Below are 19493 nucleotides of genomic sequence, written 5' to 3'. Positions count from 1 at the left end.
TGTGGTTTGAAGCATTGGGGTTTGGAGCCAACAGGCCAAGAAAGAATTTGTGACATCTACAGTGCAAAATGGTGATTTTATTAAAGCATGGGGACAGGACCTATAGGCATAAAGAGCTTCCCTGGAATTGTGAGGAGTGACTGATTGTATACTTGGGTGTTGAGGGAGGTAAAGGCAAGGGGAAGTTTCCAAAAGGACTTTCGTATATTAAAGAAGACATAGGATCCTGGAGGCCTAGCTACTGTCAAGCTAAGGTTGTTTTTCCCTCTAGCGAGGCATTAACATTAAGACTGTTGGGAGTTCCTGGAGGAATGTCCTATTCTGCCTGTTTCAAGTATTTGTCAATAGTCTGCAGGTTATAAGGAAATTTAATTTTATCTGCATTTCTTTCTGCCTTTGTTCCCCACATCACATTTCATGTGTCTTCAGCTGTGTAGCAGCCAGACTAATGGATGATTTACCCCCACTTTCAATTCTAGAGATGGGTGATGATTAGTCTAGGATGGGCAAATCTCTTTCTGAGAGAGCCAGTTAGTAAATAGTTTAGGCCTTTCAGGCCGTAAGATCTCTGTCCCAGTTACTCAACTCTCAGTGTAGCATGAAATCAGCTATAGACAATCCATACACAAATGAACATGGCTGTGTTCCAAAACAACTCTATTTACAAAATCATGTGGTGGGTCTGTGGCCAATAGTTTGCTGACCCCTAACTTAGACCAGCCTTTCTCAATCACATTCCTCATTTGAACTACCCAACAACAACAACAAAAAATGATTTGAATGGCTATGCTCTCAATTCTTCCAAGTATGTCAAAGGTCTAGAGCAATGATTCTCAAAGTGTGGTCCTTAGTCCTGCTTCATCAACTTCATCTGGGAAATTGATAGAATTGTAAAGTCTCAGGACCAAAGCCTGAATCAGAAACTCAGAAGTGGGACTCAGCAGTCTGCATTTTAATGAGCCCTCAAGGAGATTCTGTACACTCAAGTTTGAGCACCATTGCTCTAGAGTCTTGACTAATCAAGAAAAATTCTTCCCTTTGCCACGGGGGGTATAGTTAAATTCAGGGGTGTAGCTAATCAGGAAATAGAATTGCCCTAATCACAAGGATTAGTTTGGAAATGATCCAATATGGGGAAAATTTTCAAAATATTGAACAACCAGCAGAGCAAGGACCCCAACCAATGAGAATAGGTGCCAGTCATGGCACCAGAGCAGGGTTCTAAAGGCTTCTTCTTATACCAGGCACTAATCCTTTCCCTGCTAAATCATGGAAAAGTCTACAGAGTTCTGGGGGAAGAACCAGAGACACCAGGTAGGGAGAGACGTGTATGGGGGAAGCAGTTATTGGGGAAGTAGCTATTTACCAACTGCATATGGAGAGGAGCAAATTTTGCCACCCAAGTTGCATCTCTTTGGCATAGTAATTATTTTTGGCATAGTAATTATTTTTTTTTAAGCTGGTTATTTTTAGGGAGCTGCGAACACAGGAGAAGCTCTGAAAATTAAGTATAAGTTATCCTTTTTTGTAAGAGACATTTACTTATATAAAGGAAATCTTTATTAGTAAGGGTGTCTCTCTCACTATACCAGGAAGAAAAGGACAACTAAATCTCCAGAAACTCTTATCAGTAGAGAAGGCAGGGGCTTAAATTTGCATAACAACCTTACTCTTGTTTATTGTGCTTTTCCTGGTAATCTCTCAAAACTGACTCTTCACCTCAGCCCCTAACATCTTCCTTGTCTTTAGACATTTTGCAGAGTCACTCGGTTTTCCTGGGTCTCTCCCATGTATACAAGAGGTGTACAGGTTATTAAACTTTTGCTTATTTTTCTACTGTTAATCTGTTTTATGTCGATTTAATTCTTAGACCAGCCAGAAGACTCTTGAAGGGTAGAGGGAAATTTTTCCTCCCCAACATATGGAAGTGTTTCACTAGTTTAACAACGGGTACAGCTGTACCAATGCACACCAACTGCAAAGCTGCCCTAGGTTAACTGGCACAATCCTCAACATCTCCCTTCAGTAACTATAGAGACAACAGGCCGACTCTCCCCCCTCCTCCCCCAAGCCCTGCATGTGGTAAGTGTGTAATCCAGGAAGACATCAACCTAAAGAAGCCAACTCAGGGAAAAACACACAAATGAAAGAATCAGAGGCAAATGGAGCTGCATCCCTGAAGGAGTCTCTCAAACTCATCCTGCTCTGGGTACTCCATTCACCTGACTCAATTTGAGTTGAATTTTCTGGGTTTTGCATCTGAAACCATGAAAAGAGGCCCAGAGAGTATCATAAGGAAAATCTTCCAAGGAAAATGTTTCCGAGGGTCTGACTGAACTGTTATCCTTTCTTCCTGAAGATCTGCATGATGTAGAGCCTCCCTTCTTCATCAGAGTGTCTGGTGGGGAACAGCTCAGGCCCCCTTTGCCCCAGCTGTGTGTTGGGCCGGCTGCACTGCTCAGTTATTAGTGGAATGCATCTGATCAGAGAGGCCCGCCTGACAAGTTCATTACAGATCAATTTAATTAGCTGATTTACATTTAATTTACATTTCAATTAATGTCTTTAGCAACAAAACGCTGCCTTAATAGGGTAATTGCCTGTTAGGCAATATGTAAAAGAATAAATAGTCGCATTCTGAGGAAGAATTCCTATTTTCAATTTTTTATTACCATAAATAACTGAAATAATTATTGCTCTTAAGGGCCACGTCCTCGTTTCCTTCTGGGCCTAATTATAAAGACTTAGTACCTCATTAAGCAAAATGGTTTTCGAGTCACAGAAAAACATTACTCGAATCGTGATGCATTAGTTTTAACAAAAGAGGGAAACCGGTGATCGGTGATCGTGGGCACATTTTGGGGTTTCGGGGGATTTGACAGTTAATATAGGCAAGCTTTGTCCTCTCTAAGCCACATCATGATAGCAGCACGCCTGTTGGAATATTGGTCTGAGAGTTGTACAAAAAGCCTCTTCTAAGTATTTCCGGAGATGAGAAGAGCTCACCATCTCTTGAGGCAGACATTGTGAGCTCTAGATTTTAAAAGTTCTTTCTTATGTTAAAATATGCCCCCCTCTTTGAACCAATTGTGGTAGGTGCCCACTCAAGAAGATGTTTTGCTAGGCTTATAATTATTATATAACTATAATTGTGCGGTATGAGAAACTGACCACACAGAAAAGACAGAAATAGAAATGAGGTGGGAACTGTAAAAAGGAAAGAAAAATGGTCTGAGAAATGGGGAGAATGAGACTCTATATTTTGAGGGTTCAAGAGGAAAAGTGCCATATCCCAAGTTGAATACTAGGGGAGGGGAGGGGAGGGGAGAGGAGGGGTTCAGGTCTGAAGAGTCAGACACCAGTCACAGTGCAAATGGGGCTGGCTTGTTCCTTGAAAAGTGGCTGGGTGTTTAAGCTGGAAGAGCCAAATGCTGAGAATTGAAAACTTTAGGGCCAAAGTATAAGGTTCCTCTAGGTTATGGTCATCTTTCCTCAGAGAACCATGGCAATCATTACTATCAATCAACTCCGCAGCTGGCCAGCAGCAGTTTTTGTGCTCTGTCGGGCTGTCTTCAACAGTGCCACCATGTGGGAGCAAGACGCAACAGCAGGAGAGGAATACAGGCCCTTGGTTGGGTCTCCATTTGACTGTGAAAGCCTGCAAGACCCTGGTTGGAATTTGATCCTTAGAAGAATGAAAGGAAGATTCAGGAAAGAAATACTGGACTTCCAGAAAATAACTCATCTAAGAGGCGAAGGAAGGGAGAATTTTTTGATTATTTAATTGGGAAAAAAAGTGACCATATGTGCAGCCTAACATTTTAGAAGTGTTCATTCCAGTTATATGATCACCTGTCCTAGCTTTCCCCTCTCTCCCACTAGAACCACTCTGCTTCATGTCAGCCCTTTAGAAAGCAAGTGATAGGATGTAGGCCCCTTGGTCTACGTTTGCTCCTTCCTGAAGCTCATTTTCAAAGTAAATACCTCTAATCCCTCTTTCTTCTTCTTCTTTTTTTTTTTTTTGGAGGGGGGCCGTGGTTGTGGTGTGGAGGTTTTCAGATCCATTGACACCTTAGCCACCCTTGTCTGGAAGTTATCAGACTTATCCATGGTCTTTTAAAAGCAGATACCAAAATCTGAAGGCAAACTCCAGAACTGTCAACACAAGGTAAGGTGAAGGAGGAAATCAGATAGCAATAACTGGTCCTCACCTCACCTCACTTGCATTTCTTGGTATTTATCTGATAAGTTTGGAGCAGTGAGTCTCAGCCCTACCAGATCCAGTGCTCCTTTTTTATTACACATATTTTGTAAAACTTCCTTTTCATATGAAATTCGCAGAAAATGTAACTTGCCTACATGTACAACTTTTAGAAATACATCTTATAAGTCGATGTGTAAGATAAAGGAGAAATAAGAGAAGTAATGTATAATAGAATTATATGTATTTCCATATGTCAATGTGCTGGCACATAAAAAGATGTAATGAAGCCATATAAAATTACCTGAATACGGGCACCTGGGTGGCTCAGTCCGTTAGGCCTCCGACTTCAGCTCAGGTCATGATCTCACAGTACTTGAGTTCGAGCCCCGTGTAGGGCTCTGTGCTGACAGCTGGGAGCCTGGAGCCTGCTTCGGATTCTGTGTCTCCTTCTCTCTCTGCCCCTCCCCAGCTCACACTCTGTCTCTCTCACTCTCAAAAATAAATAAACATTTAAAAAATCATAATAATAAGTAAAATTACCTGAATGAAAGCACTGCAAATGAAACTGGGTCAGTCAGGGATGTTGAACCGGTGATTGAAACACTACCACTAGCTGAGACTGATGTGCTTTTCTAAACTCCTGTCGACAACTTTTCATTTTTTTTTTTCCTTTTGGTACAACTCTCAGTAGAGTTCTGAACAAAATAAAGTATAGTCTTCTCTTCATTTAAAAAAAAGCTGCATTATTCTGGATAAACTACCCTGTATATAAATTACACAAAGAAGTCTTCAAGTTTATGTGTAAAATGAAGTTAGGCTACAGACTCAGATATTTACAAGTAAGTTTTTCACTCGTGAGAATATGCGAACGGATAGGATTTGGGGGAGGCTGGACAATTCCTCATTGTGTAGGACCACCTGGCATTTCTGAATATTTTCCATTAATGCCAGTAGCACCTCCCCAATTATTGTGACAGCCATTTTTAAAAGACCCACATATTTCTGAAACACCTACAACGTGATAAACTCTTCATAGAGCAATGAAGATTTATGCTTTAGTTTCCCTTCCTTCTGACCCCAATTCCATTGGGAATTAAGAATTCTGTCCCGAACCCCAGCTCCCTGCCTTCCTCTTACCAGTGCCCCGTGGCCTAGGGATGTAGGACCCTACATCTGTCTTCACAGCTGCTCCTGACTGCACAGATTACTCAGGGCTCTCACACAAACTATCTTCCCACTCTGGAGATCAGGCAAACTGCTGTTCCTTGGTTGTGGATCTCCCCATTGATCATGAGAAGGTCCTGGTTGTCCACTTGGGGAACTGTGGTCTCTAATGCCAGTGCCCCACTCCTATTACCTGGTACGTACCATGTCTGTACTCACTGGCTGGACTTAACACCTGCCAACACCTGATTTTCTGCTTTCCCCAGCTCCTGAAGCCCACTCCACCACATGGAAAGAAAGACTGGAATTAACACTCAACCAATGGCTGAGGGGAATGCACAGATAAAGACCTAAGATGGGATGGAATAATACTAAGGTATATATTCCACACTGGGTCTGAGTGGGATTAAACTCCAGTCTCCCACAATGGTAATTGGCTTCATAACGTGCCTTTTATTGGCCTCCTTCTCTGATAAGTGTTTAAGATATTTTTTAAAATGTTTATATTTGAGAGAGAAAGACAGAACATGAATGGGGGAAGAGCAGAGAGAGAGGGAGACACAGAATTGGAAGCAGGCTCCAGGATCTGAGCTGTCAGTACAGAGCCTGACACTGGGCTCAAACTCACGAACTGTGAGATCATGACCTGAGCTGAAGTTGGACACTTAACTGACTGAGCCACCCAGGCGCCCCTCTCTGCGAAGTGTTTCTGGGATCATCACCTTAGTAAACCACTTTACTCAAATAATTGTCTGAGGGTTCTGGAGGAACCCAAAAGCAACTCAGAGAGAACAGAACTTTCCAGAATCCTTTTTGCATAAGATCTCCTAGGCCTCCTGGGGAAAGAGAGTGAGTAGAGCTTGACCCTGAGGTAAAATGGATATCACGGGATGGCTTCAAGCGGGTTCCGCAGGTTTCCGAGGAACTCATTCTAAACTAGGAGGCCTATGACTCCTGTCTTGGAATTTCTGTAGGTTTGTGGGCTGGAAGGGAGGAATCATGTTTTGCACTTGATACTGGATGCTACCGTTCAACTGTCTTCCACCTTGGCCCTGGAAAACATGACCAACGCTTGCCAAGAATGGATATGAAAATCAGAAAGGGCATTTACCTTTGGTAAGCTTTATAAATAACTGTTCTTAGTAGGTTGCCAGACCCTCTGAAGTCTGGTGGAGCGGGTGTTTTCCCTGGCCGGAGAGACTCCCTTCCGGGGATCCTTGTCAGAGGGAGAACAGAGACGCAGGGTGCAAGGGAAGAAACAGCTCTGAAGAATGACAGTAATGGCAGCAGACGCTCATTCTTTCGCCAGGTAGTAGCACCAGTGACAAGGCCACAAAGACGTGGAGTAGAGAGTAGTTAGTGCAGCATCCGTGGCCGGACAGCTTCGGTGGATCCTGGGGACTCCCTTAACCACCCAGCCCCAGTGGGGAAGGAAGGGACTGGGGCAGGCCTTGAAATCCCAGTGGCTTTGCTGAGGGGCCCTTGAGTCAGAGGCCTGAATTACTGATAAATACGCTCTAATATATTCATCAGCAGGGCTGGGGTACTTAGAAACTGAAGGAACAAGCGGCACATTTTGCTTTGGTCAGCGCATTCCAAAGCTGCCCTGTAACTTCCAACTAGACAGGGGCTTTCTTTTCCTCTTTATAGTTTATTGGCAAAGTATCAAATGTTTTATAGGGCAAAAGCTGCCATCCGCCCAGCTGTGCTCAGCGGTTACTGCCAGTGAGGATGTTTCAGTTGGGACTCACACTAGGGTAACTTCAGATTTAAAAGCCTGCCTCTGAATGTATCTCTTCATGCCCTTTAAATGTTGCAAATCAAAGAGGCACACAGGGAAGCTTGGTGATTGGCAAACTTCCTGCTACAGTGATGAGAATATAGCCCTTTGTGTGGCTAGGAAAGCTAGGGGTAAAGAGGAAGGAGGAACACAGGCAGCCTACCCAGGAGGCCAGAAACCCCAGTGGCCGAGCAAAGCGAATTTTCCGGCTGAGGTCAGGCTGGGGTACTGATGATACTTCACCAACAACCAGTACTATCGGGAATCTCCTTCTTTTCAGGCAAGAGTGCTATGTTTTCTGCTCACTTCTCTTCCTTTCCCTCCCTTTCATGTGTTTTCATTCACTGAGTGCCCAATATCTGACAAAGTTCAGGAGGCTTCAGGACCCTGACTTGCACCAGCCCTGCCCTGAGTACTGGTCACATGTTTTTGCAAATTCCCCAGGTGAGATTTTAATAGCGGTCTTCGAAGACCCTGGTCTCTTTCCACTCCAATTTCCCCTCCACCTCATTTGCCTTTACCTATGGCGGCCACAGGAATTTGGGGCATCCACCTAAAGGGCAGTCATGTTGAAGTTTGGGTTTAGTAGGTTTTGTTTGCGATTCACAGTCACTTCCCAAGTAAAATTCAGTTATTGCTAGCCATCTCTGGTGAAGGAATGGCTTCCATGAATATTGCTACTGCCCATAGTACTGACTCACCCAGCGCTGTGACCCAAAGGTGTGAGGCCTCTACAACAGAGACATCGGCAACAAATCAGTGAGTGAGTACTGTCAGTTCAGAGTATAAAGGATTAGTACTGCACAAGGCAATGCAAAATGGCCTGAATTCTTAGGGCAGAAACTTGACAAAGGTTTCCAAAAAAAAAAAAAAAAAAAAAAAAAAGAGCCTGAAAAATCTCCCAGACATGACCAAAGAGGAGCTAGGAAGCTAAAATAAACAGAGAAAATATAGGAAATGCAAGAAGATTGATAGCGGTATCTCAGGCAGTTCATATAATGTGATTTTTCTGGATTTTGAGATTTTTTAAATTTAATTTAATTTTTTTACATTTATTTATTTTTGAGAGACAGAGACAGAGCACAAGTGGGGAGGGGCAGAGAGAGAATGAGACACAGAATCCGAAGCCGGCTCCAGGCTCTGAGCTGTCAGCCCAGAGCCTAACGTGGGGCTGGAACCCATGAACTGTGAGATCATGATCTGAGCCAAAGTCGGTCACTCAACTGACTGAACCACACAGGCACCTCTGTTCCCTCTTTTTAAATAAATATTCACTTTTAAATTACTTAATTTTCCATTAATAAATTCTTAAAGGACCCTCCCCAAATTATATTAGCTTCAGGTTCCACAAAACCTGATGGCTAGTGGGCACAGAATTGCCAACACCTGGCTCTGGGCTTCAAGGCGATCACAAGCCACTGGGCCAGTCAGATACACAAACAATGATCACACAAAGTGTCACCAGGAAGTTAGGGGCCTTACCTCACTTCCTACCTCCAACTCAGTTTTTCTTTTTATTCAGATATTTTTCCGGGCTTATGTACCTTTCTTTTTCTCGTGGTGCCTTCAACTCTCACTTCTCCCTCTCACATCTGAGGCATTTTCAGACTTCCCTCCTGCCCACACCTAAACCTCAGGACTCATTCCACTCCAGTGTGCAGTTCACAATTGCACTAGGCTCAAAGTAATTTTGAAGAAGACCAAAGCAGGAGGCATCACAATCCCAGACTTTAGCCTCTACTACAAAGCTGTCATCATCAAGACAGCATGGTATTGGCACAAAAACAGACACATAGACCAATGGAATAGAATAGAAACCCCAGAACTAGACCCACAAACGTATGGCCAACTCATCTTTGACAAAGCAGGAAAGAACATCCAATGGAAAAAAGACAGTCTCTTTAACAAATGGTGCTGGGAGAACTGGACAGCAACATGCAGAAGGTTGAAACTAGACCACTTTCTCACACCATTCACAAAAATAAACTCAAAATGGATAAAGGACCTGAATGTGAGACAGGAAACCATCAAAACCTTAGAGGAGAAAGCAGGAAAAGACCTCTCTGACCTCAGCCGTAGCAATCTCTTACTCGACACATCCCCAAAGGCAAGGGAATTAAAAGCAAAAGTGAATTACTGGGACCTTATGAAGATAAAAAGCTTCTGCACAGCAAAGGAAACAACCAACAAAGCTAAAAGGCAATCAACGGAATGGGAAAAGATATTCGCAAATGACATATCGGACAAAGGGCTAGTATCCAAAATCTATAAAGAGCTCACCAAACTCCACACCCGAAAAACAAATAACCCAGTGAAGAAATGGGCAGAAAACATGAATAGACACTTCTCGAAAGAAGACATCCGGATGGCCAACAGGCACATGAAAAGATGTTCAGCGTCGCTCCTTATCAGGGAAATACAAATCAAAACCACACTCAGATATCACCTCACGCCAGTCAGAGTGGCCAAAATGAACAAATCAGGAGACTATAGATGCTGGAGAGGATGTGGAGAAACGGGAACCCTCTTGCACTGTTGGTGGGAATGCAAATTGATGCAGCCGCTCTGTAAAGCAGTGTGGAGGTTCCTCAGAAAATTAAAAATAGACTTACCCTATGACCCAGCAATAGCACTGCTAGGAATTTATCCAAGGGATACAGGAGTACTGATGCATAGGGGCACTTGTACCCCAATGTTCATAGCAGCACTCTCAACAATAGCCAAATTATGGAAAGAGCCTAAATGTCCATCAACTGATGAATGGATAAAGAAATTGTGGGGCGCCTGGGTGGCGCAGTCGGTTAAGCGTCCGACTTCAGCCAGGTCATGATCTTGTGGTCCGTGAGTTCGAGCCCCGCATCAGGCTCTGGGCTGATGGCTCAGAGCCTGGAGCCTGTTTCCGATTCTGTGTCTCCCTCTCTCTCTGCCCCTCCCCTGTTCATGCTCTGTCTCTCTCTGTCCCACAAATAAATAAACGTTGAAAAAAAAAAAAGAAATTGTGGTTTATATACACAATGGAATACTACGTGGCAATGAGAAAGAATGAAATATGGCCTTTTGTAGCAACATGGATGGAACTGGAGAGTGTGATGCTAAGTGAAATAAGCCATACAGAGAAAGACAGATACCATATGGTTTCACTCTTATGTGGATCCTGAGAAACTTAACAGAAACCCATGGGGGAGGGGAAGGAAAAAAAAAAAAGAGGTTAGAGTGGGAGAGAGCCAAAACATAAGAGACTCTTAAAAACTGAGAACAAACTGAGGGTTGATGGGGGGTGGGAGGGAGGGGAGGGTGGGTGATGGGTATTGAGGAAGGCACCTTTTGGGATGAGCACTGGGTGTTGTATGGAAACCAATTTGACAATAAATTTCATATATTAAAAAAAAAAAAAAACAATTGCACTAGGCTCTCCTGCTTATGTCCTCTGGGTTTCCCTGTTCATACCTGTAGAGATGTCTTAAAATTATTTCCAAACACAGTTCTTTCCAGAAGAGGAATTAGGCCAAATGCTTTAAGATCATTTATTTCTCCCCCATTTGATTTATCCCTGATTCCTTTTTCTCTTCCCGCAGCTGACCATCCCAAGTGAGCTGTGCTCTCCTATGCGGCTTAGACAAAATGAGAACATACAGAAAGATTTAAAGGCAATGGTGGGCTGTGAGGAAGGGAGCTCTCTCCAATCCTTGGCTGATGTGTGGTGCGGGTCTGGGTGCTGTTGGTGGTGGAGAGTGACCAGGTGAAGACCAGAGCCATCTCTGTCCAAAGTCTGAAGGCTTTGTCTTCTTCTCAGTATCCACAATGCTAGGTGGCAGGAATTCAATAAATGTTCCATGAAGGGAGGATAGAAAGAGATGGAAGGACATATTAGCACTGAGATTACTTCATTGTCTAAAAGCCATCTCCCCAAACCTTTCTGTGTCTTCATTTCAAAGGAATTTTCCACTTTTCTGTGTACATGTTATTTCTCCTTCCCTCAGGCTCTAAGGAAGATGTGTTAGTCTACCTGTTCCAGGCCAATCCCTCCACCTCTGCCTCCCGAGTCCCCCTGAACAGATCTCCAATAATTCTCTTCCTGCTCCTGGGTTTCATCCTCTAACTACCTACTTCCTCTTTTTGCTCAGCCTGTGACCGTATTCAAACTTCTCCCATCCTTTATTTTTTTTTTAAATTTTTTTTCCAACGTTTTTATTTATTTTTGGGACAGAGAGAGACAGAGCATGAACAAGGGAGGGGCAGAGAGGGAGGGAGACACAGAATCGGAAACAGGCTCCAGGCTCTGAGCCATCAGCCCCACAGCCTGACGCGGGGCTCGAACTCATGGACCGCGAGATGGTGACCTGGCTGAAGTCGGACGCTTAACCGACTGCGCCACCCAGGTGCCCCTCCCATCCTTTAGAACACATTCCCCTCCCCATCCCCTGACCACCACCTCCTGGGCTGTATTCCCCTATAACTGCCATCTGCACACTCTCTTTTCTTCTGCACTTGCTGTGTCTCTCCATCCATCCATTAAGAGAAACTCATCTAACGAAGGTCACCGATGACTGGTTTCCAAATCCATTAAGCACTTTCAGTACTTATCTTACCCAACTCATAACAGCATGGGGCACTGATGGTCATCACCCTATCGCTGAAATTCTTTTCTCCCTTGGCTTCCGTGACATTAAGCTCTGTCACCTGTTCTTGTGCCTACCCATGTCTGTCTCTGTCATGGCCGGCAGCAAGGTGATTTCTGCAAATAGAGGATTTTGTTTCCACATCCTGTTTCTCCCTGTCAAGGACAATAAACTCACCCCTTCTCTAGGCAGACTCTCCCATTTACAATGCTCAGGTTACAGCGCTGCAGCATAAGAGGGCCACTCAACAGTGTATCTAAACACGAGCAAGGGGGAATGCAGAGGGAAGTCGGAGTCATGTTGGAGCAGGACATCCGGGGGAGCCAAGGCTGAGAAAGCCAGAAGAGAAAAGATGCCATGGGGACCACAGAGGAGGGAGCTGCCATGCGGACCACAGAGGAGGGAGCGAATGTGTTCTAAGTGGCTCCAAACCATCAAATGGATCACTGAATGGAATCTTTGAGGAGGGCGATTTTGTCCCATCGTAAAAGAGGACTTCGTATAGCCACAGTCATGTGACAGTGAGAAGGGTAACCTCCTAACACCAGGACCCCTGTTAGCCCATAGGGCATCTTCATGTGAATTAGAAAAAAGTGTGCTTCCTCCTAGCTGGCCGACACCTAACACAACCCAGCTCCCTACTTCAGGCTGGTGCCCTAGTGCAGAGCATAACTCCCACTGTCTTAATGCATTAACTCTGTGTAAGACAGTGAGGTTTCTGTTACCGGAAGCATTCAACCAATGACTGGAGAATTGCTTTTGATTTTGTAGGAAATAATCCTGGTTATAATGATCTAACCTGGGTTATAAAGATGTGTTAGAGATGGAGAAGAGGGGAAGGGGAGAAATAAATGGAGCAGGAGGCTGAGAGATGGAGAGAGAGGAAGGTGAGGAGGAGAGAGAGGAGAGGGAAGGGAGGTGGAGGAGGAAGGGGGAGAGCAGAGGACACTGCTCATTTTAAGCTTGTGTCCACACATGCCCAAATCCAGATGCATCTTCCCAGCTTTATGAGCAAATACTTTCTAGCTGTGGCCGCCACAAGATGTCAATCCTCATCCTATTATTTTTCCTGTCTTGCTTGCTGAGCAAAGTCCCAGCTTTGTTTCAGGTGGTATCATGGTATAAACTGTGTGTGGTCTACACCAGTGGTTTTCAACCTGGCTGCATAGTGGAATCACCTGTATAGTTAACATATATATTTAAATGTAATTAAAATATGTAATATATATAAAATAAAGGTATATTTATTCTATGTATTATTGTATGTGAAAATATACATGTATAATAGTGTGTATACATCATATGTATATAATATAATCATTATATGTGTAATAGTCAGAATCTATATATACATGCGTACATATACATGTAATCAGAACGCTTGGGAATTAAGCCCAGGTATCTATAGTTTTTGAATTTCCCCAGATGAATCTGGTTAGGATTGAGACCACTGGTTCTCAGTCATGAACATCCTTTTCCCATTCGTGAAATATTATGCTTCTGGCCTCCTCTATAGCTGCAGGAGGTCATGTGACCTAGAAGCAGAGGTCTGTTGGAAGGCTTCCGGAAAGCTTTTATTTTTCTATAAAAAGGGACAGGCATGACTTTCCAGTTTGTTGGTGCTGTCCTTTCTATTTTTTCCTGGTGGGAATGTGGGCAACCAGTCTAAAGACAATCAGCATCACAAGAAAAAAAAAGTGGTGAGGGGCACCTGGGTGGCTCAGTCGGTTAAGCGGCCGACTTCAGCTCAGGTCACGATCTCACGGTCCGTGAGTTCGAGCCCCACGTGGGGCTGTGGGCTGATGGCTCAGAGCCTGGAGCCTGCTTCCGATTCTGTGTCTCCCTCTCTCTCTGCCCCTCCCCCATTCATGCTCTGTCTCTCTCTGTCTCAAAAATAAATAAAACGTTAAAAAAAAATTAAAAAGAAAAAAGTGGTGAAATGGAACAATAGGAAGGACCTGGCCTTTCAAACCAGGTGAGCTTCAGCAGCATCCCCTCCCTCCAACTCCCTCCAGACGTCTGGGTATATGGGATAATTAAAAATCTTTACTTTTTAAGCCATCAATAATTGAATTTTCTGTTATTTGCAAGTAAAAGCAATTTACCTGGGTATATCTTCTTATGATGAAAGCTATTATGATTTTTTATCCCCTCAAATAAAGAGAAGTACAGCCCATGCTTGTGTTCAGAGCTCTGAAAATGAGTGTCTCTAGAATGAAAATGTGCAATGGATGTGAGATCAATTTTTTTACTGATTGTACTAAGTGGCTCCGGCGGCCGTAACAAAGTATCACAGACTGGGTGGCTTCAACTATAGGAACTTATTTTCTTGCAGTTCTGGAGGCTAGAAGCCCAGGACCAGCAAGGTTGCTTTCTTCTGACGCCGTCCTCTCTCTCCTTAGCTTATAGGTGGCCGTCTTCTCTCCCTGCGTTTGCTTGGTCTTTTCTGTGTGTGTGTGTGTGTGTCCTCATCTCTCTCTCTCTCTTTTTAAGTGTTTAGTGGGAGAGGGGCAGAGAGAGAGGGAGACAGATAACCCCAAGCAGGCTCCATGCTGTCAGTGTGGAGCCCGACACAGGGCTCAAACTCACAAACTGTGAAGTCATGACCTGAGCCAAAATCAAGAGTTTGAGGCTTAAATGGCTGAGCCAGCCAGGTGCCTCCACCTCATCCCCTCTTTTTATAAAGGCGTCATTGGATTGATTGGGATTCACCCCAATCATTTCATTTAACCTGAATGACCTCTTTAAAGATCCTGTTTCCAAATACAGTAACATTTTGAGGTACTGGGGGGTAAGACTTCAATGAATGAATCTTAGGGGACACAATTCAGCCAATAATACTGTTGATTAAAATTTGGCCAAGAATAGGCTGTTCATGGCTGGCTTGAACCAGTGGTTCTCAATCCTGACTATAAACACCTGGAAAAATCTTAAAACTATAGGTGCTTAGGCCTCACTCCCAAAGGTGCTGATTTGATCAGTATGGGGTGGGACCAGATATGCTTTTAATTTTAGGTGTTGTCAACCATGATTTCTCTAAGAGTTGGTTAAACCAGTTAAAAACTTCTTACTTTCTTTATTTAAAAAGCCCCTAGGGGCAAGGTGCCTGGGTGGCTCAGCAGTTTAAGGGTCCAACTCTTAATACCAGCTCAGGTCATGATCTCACAGGTTCGTGGGATGGAGCCCCACGTTGGGCTTTGCACTGACAGCACGGAGGCTGCTTGGGGTTCTGTCTCTCTCTCTCTCTCTGCCCCTCTTCCATTTGCACACCCTCTCTCTCTCTCTCAAAAATAAATAAATAAACATTTTTTTTTTTTTTTAAAAGTCTTGGAACTTTGAGGGAGAGATGAGAAGCCAAACTTGTTCTGATGGGTTGAAGCTGAGAGAGGAGTAATGTCAAAGGGGGTCTTCAGTATAGGGCTCAGGCTTCCTATTTTGTCCAGAAAATGGGGAGAGACCCAACTCATCTGCACTCTTGCTCCCTAAAACAACAATGGGAAATGGAGACGCACAAAGGCATTGGCAGCCACAGCTGTTTGGGGAAGAATGTCCAGAATGGAATACCCAGGGGTAGGAGTCACTTGGTGCCAATATGCCCTCATGTTTTTTGTGCTCACTCTCAATTAATAGCCCTGATACATTTTCAAGGACCGGTATTAGAATTTAATTTTGTTGAAATTTGCAGGTGGCCCAGAAAGGACTGAAAGGGGCTGCTTATCAGTGTGCTGAGAAACCCATCCCCAACAGACATTGCAGAGGACTAGTTCATTTCCTGAGCATGATCTAAGAAGGCCTCTGAGGGGAAAGGAAAAAAAAAAAAGTTCTCTGAGGTCACTATTTGTGTCATGATTTTTAAATTTGTAATTTCTGTTGCAAAATTAATTCTGGACTAGTTTACGAAACTTACAATCAGCTTGTTTAATTTGTAACTCACCTGCAGATTCTTACTAGATCAAGTAGTTTCCCAATGCTGCTGTAACAAATTACCACACACTTAGTGGATTAACACACAACTTCATTATCTTATAATAATTATAATTATAAGTATAATTATAATCTTATAATAATATAATTATCTTCTGGAGGTCAGAAGTCTGAAACGAATCTCACGGAGCTAAAATCAAGGTGTTGGCAGGGCTGGTTCCTCTGGAGTCTCTAGGTGAGAATCCATTCCTTGCCTTTCCCAGTCTCTCAAGGCTGTCCTCATTTTTTGACTCATGGCCCCACATCACATCATCTCTCTCCCTCTGCTTCCATTATCACGTTACCCTCTTTCTGATGCTGACTCCTCCTGGTTCTCTTGTGATTACACCAAGGCCACCTGTATAAACCAGGATAAGCTCCCCATTTCAAGGTCATTATCTTGTTCACATCTATAAAATCCTTTTTTGCCATAGAGAGTAGGATTCACAGGTTCTGGGAATTCAGATATAGACATTTTCAGGAGACCATTGGTCAGTTTAGCACAAGTAGTCAGTATTCCAGGTGCTTACAGCTTATTAGTTATGGAAAAAAATAAATGGTACCTATGTCGGAATCACCTTCCTCCCACAACTATGTGGCTCCAACACCACGAGAGGACCCTTCATGCAGAAACTCTTCCCTAGGATGGATGTAGCTTACGGTTATTGCAATGCTTCTAGCCCTCTAGGCAGCCTTGTGCAGAGGGCCTAGGCCCTTTCTTTCCTGAAATGGAGACAGTAGGGTTGAATCTCAGGAGGCCATCCACCAGGCTAGAAGCAATGCCCAATTCCAGCAGACCCAGTTTGCAACTAGGGCTCAGAACTTTTATAGTACGTCCTCATACTCCCTCCTCCCAGCAAGCTGGCCTATTACACATCCATATTCCATAAAGATGTTATACAAGAAATGGGAAATGATTCCTCATTTACTTGTTACTTCTAAGACTCAATCAGAAGAATGGAGACCTAGTAATTGACTGGACTAGCATATCATACATAGAGAGACAAGATTAATAAAACAAAATGGTCTTCTGGGTATGTGTTGAGTTACATAGTACATTTCAAGCTCGAACATTTTTCCAAGAGGTACAATTCATAAAATAAAATTCTTTTTTTTTAATTATAGTTTACCCAATATAAAAAAATTCTTATTATAGGGTGATTCCTGCTTTATGTTTTTATTTCAAACTATATCAGAGATTTTTAAAGTCTTATTTCTCTTAAACTTTCCATACCATTCTCAGTGACAAATAAGCCCACCGTCAACTGTTAGAAGTTTAGAAATAGTTGCACTTTAAAATATATAGAATCATCCTGAGAATCAATTTAAATGACAGAAACATGCTTTCAGGAACAGAAATATTTTTTCAAATGCAAGATAATGGCATATTATATACAACCTCTATTAATATAACAATTATTGCTATTATATTTATTGGGTTGTATTGTTTCTTAAACTGATTGGTATTTTGTTACTGATGATATTAAAACAATAAATAACAAGAGGCAGCATTTTATAGCAGGAGAAGAGCAGACTTAGGTTCAAGTTCCTGCTGTGCCAGGTACTATCTGGGTGAGTGTGGGCACGTTAATTTACTGTGACCTTGTTTCCTCATTTATTGAATGGGGATACCAATACTTTGCTTGTAGAGATGTGTAAGGTGTATAATTATCTACTTAAAGTACCTTGTACAATGCCTGATATATAATGAACTGTCACTGAATGGTTACTGTGGCTGTTATTATTGTTAATAGTCTTATGACTAATGAAGACACTGACTTTGTTGGAAATCAATTACCTTATGGAGACTGAACATGAAGGAAAGACAATAGAAGTCTTTAAAAAGGCTTCTAACCTTCTGACCATTTGGCCAGGGAACCTGAGTTACCATCCTCACTTCATAAATGCAAAGTAGACTGTATAAAAGAAAAAAAAGACTCTAATTTATTCCCTCAAAGTATTCATCAAATGAGGTAGGATTTCTGGGAAAGATTAAGAGCTTATATTTTTTATTGGACTTATTTCCCATAAAATTAGTAAAGGATAAAAGGAGGGGAAGTGCAGAAGCGTACTATTTCTGTTTTATCTGTAACCTGTGATTATAAATCTTCCTGGGACATCATTAATTATAGTGATGCCATTCACAATGCTGCCATTCAGGCCAATTAGAATTTTTACCCAAAATTTCATGCTTGGGGTTTAGAAATTGGCAGCTGAGTTTTTGTATGAGGCTGAAACTTGAAGGCTATAATGGAGGGAGAACATCTTTAAATTAGTTGCTATAGACTGACTGTTCGTGTCCCTTCCAAATTCATATGTTGGAATCCTACCCCCCAAGGTGGTGGTAGCTGTAGGTGGGGCCTTGGGTTGGTAATTAGGTCATGAAGGTGGAGCTCTCATGAAGTTAGTGTTCTTATAAGAGACACCCCAGAGAGCTTTCTCACCCTCTTCACTTTGTGAGGATAAAATGAGAAAAGGGCCATCTGCAGCTCAGAAGAGGGCTCTCACCAGAACTCAAGTGTGCTGGCACCTTGATCTTGACTTCCAGCTTCCAGAACTGTGAGAAATAAATTTCTATTGTTTATAAGGCACTGTGGTGGCTATGGTGTTCTGTTAGCCCAAACTGACAAAGACAGGCACTGTGCAGAGAGAGCCCAGAAACCTATGAGGTGTTTCCCCAAAACTTCAAGGCTGAGGGGTGAGCTTTACATACAAAGGATGAGATGACCAGAGACATGCCAGTCAGCAGCTGCTTTAGGGTTGGGAGCAGAACAGAGATGCTTGGGATCAGACAGTACTGGGGACATTGGAGTGCTGAACATTCCACTGTGGAGAGATCTTTTTAACACTTTGTATAACACTCCTGGAATCCAGCTGATACATCAGAAAGTCTGCACTCTAGCAGAAAGAAGCATATCCTATAGTTAGGCCTGTACTAGACTCACGTTAACAAAGTCTACAACAAAGGCTGACAAAGTTTGGGAGAGACAGAGTTTGCAAGTTGGGACCTACCAAGGTAGATGGGCTTTAAGAACATCTTGGGCTTTCTACATATCTGCACTAGCAAAGTATATCACTAAGTCTGCACAAGTTTGAGGTAATCGCCCCATAATTAAACTGCCTACTAAAATAAGAATCAATAGTCTTTAGAGAAAGATCATAGAATCCATGTTCTTATAGGGCATTATTAAATATCTAGTATTCAATAATAAAAAGCACTAGACATAGAAACAGGAAAATACAGTGTATAGTTATGAAAACATGTAGTTAGGAGAAGCAGAAATGGCACTGATGTTGGATATAACATATATAGAGTTTAAGGCAGCTATTGTAAATATTTTCAAAGAAATAAAGATATAGTCAAAGGGGATAGGAAAATAGAGCCCTAATGAGTAAACAAATAGGGAATCTCAGCAGTCATGTGAAAACTAATGAGAAAGACAACATGGAAATTTTAGAACTGAGTAATAGGTTTACTGAAATGGAAGATTCACTGGATGGTGGGAGTGTAGACTGGTGTGGCATTCTGGATAGCAACTTGGAATTATTTGGTCAAACTAAGAATATTCATACTCCTTGATGTAGTTTCTCTTCTGTTCATTACACCCTATATGGAAAATTTAAAAACTTAAGCACAAACTGGGGAAGATATTTGTAACACATGTAATATAGATGAAGAATTAGCATCCAGGATATATAAAGAACTCCTATAAATCAGTGAGAAAGAGAGAGACAGAGAGAGCAAGAGAGCAAGAGAGAGTGA

The sequence above is a fragment of the Prionailurus bengalensis genome, chromosome C1 (genome assembly GCF_016509475.1).
Source record: "Prionailurus bengalensis isolate Pbe53 chromosome C1, Fcat_Pben_1.1_paternal_pri, whole genome shotgun sequence".
Lineage (NCBI taxonomy): Eukaryota > Metazoa > Chordata > Mammalia > Carnivora > Felidae > Prionailurus > Prionailurus bengalensis.
This window is presented reverse-complemented; position numbering follows the sequence as displayed.